This window comes from Geospiza fortis, unplaced genomic scaffold (assembly GCF_000277835.1).
Source record: "Geospiza fortis unplaced genomic scaffold, GeoFor_1.0 scaffold180, whole genome shotgun sequence".
Lineage (NCBI taxonomy): Eukaryota > Metazoa > Chordata > Aves > Passeriformes > Thraupidae > Geospiza > Geospiza fortis.
In genome coordinates, this window is record NW_005054452.1 from 1,360,360 (window position 1) to 1,362,177 (window position 1,818).

Consider the following 1,818-nt stretch of genomic DNA (forward strand, 5'->3'; position numbering starts at 1 on the left):
CTTACAATTTCCCTTCCATCCCAACCTCACAGCCCTGGCCCCAGCATGTCACAAAACAAAAACTTCAAGTCACCATGAAAAATAACACTGAAACTGCATTTAAAACCAAGGGCATGATTAAAAGTCACCAAACACCACCTCACTCACTGCATTTAAAGATTTCCAGAGGGAAAGGTCACCGGAATATAGAGCACATCTCCCAGAGCAAACGTCCTTATCACGCCGCTGCTGGGTTCAGACAGAAATACATTGTTATAAAAACCCTGTGTGCTGTGTTATCCACAGCTCAGGGCTGCTGGCAGAATCACAGAATGGTTTGGGTTGGAAGAGACATTAAAAATCATCTTGTTCCCATCCCCTGCTATGGGCAGGGACACCTTCCACTAGCCCAGGTTGCTCCAAGCCCCATCCAACCTGGCTTTGGACACTTTCAGGGATGGAGCAACCACAGCTTCTGTGCCAGGGCTTCATCACTGTCTGACTAAAGAATTCCTTCCTCATATCTAATCTAAAAGTCCCCTCTGTCAGTGGGAAGCCATTCCCTCTTGTCCTGTCACTCCAGGCTCTTATCCAGAATCTCTCTCCAGCTCTGTTGGAGCCCCTTTAGGCATTGGAAGGTGGTCAAAGGTATCCCCAGAGCTTTCTCTTCTCCATATGGACAGCTCTGCAGCCCTGCACTGTTCCTCCAGCCAGCAGCCCAACCCTATCCCAGCACCTCTCAAGGGCACTGCTTCTCATGGAAACACAAAAACAGGACCTCAAACTGAGGTTCCTCCAAAGGCACTCTCCACACACCACCTGCACCACACCAATGTGCTCCTCAGGTGCCACTGCACTCACGGTGGTAACTGGAGTCGCCACGAAGATTTGTTTTCCAAGTGGTTCATATTCCCACCCATGGTATTTCTGGAATCTTTTGTTAAAACAAAAAACCACTGAAATTTTAGATTATAAAAAGGAAAAAAAATAGGAAAGCTTTTCAACCAATTTCCAAAGTGACTTCTATAAACTCCAGATTTATTACAGTGCACACACCCACGTGCCCTCAACACAGAGCAAGGAATGCCCAGACACAGCAAAGGCAACTCCGCAACAGAGCCAATGAAAATGGGACACAAAAATCAAGGTACCTGAAAATGTTCATGTTCCCTCAACAGGAAGAGAACAAAGAGGATAACACAGGCTGGAAACACCATAAAGGTGGCTTTGAAGTGTCACTTGTAAAACTATTTGTGTCTTAGGATTCCGTAATTTGATGAATTGGTTGCTTTTGGGGGTTTTTATGGTTATGCTTTTATTCCCTATTCTCATGGCTGCTGTCCTTAGATCAGTTTTTGCTTGCAAGCAGAGCAGGACAGATCCCTCAGCCACATCTTAAAGCCAGAGGTTTAGACTCTCCAGAGAAAGAAGAGTTCAAATCCATTCTTCACCCACATCAATTCCAAGAGGAGATCTTTACAGCCGTTTTATTTATTATTTACCACTCTAACACAATGTTTTAGCTCACCAACAGAACTAAAAAAAAAATCAGTTATTTAATTTCCATAGACTTGACTTCATTAACTTCTGAAGAGGACTAATGTTTGTGGCCAGTGGGAAAGGGTATTTCTACATTTTTCCATTTTCTGGTCTGTTAATTACAATTACAGAGAGAAGGAGACAGCGGTGAGATTTGTGAAACACAGCAGGCTGCATTTTTAATACTTTTGGAAAAAAAAACCAAGAGAAAATAATATCTCTCTTTTTTGTATAACCCAATCATACACAGTAATTCCACATACTTCAGAAGTCAGCATCACAATTTTCCTTAGACACTCA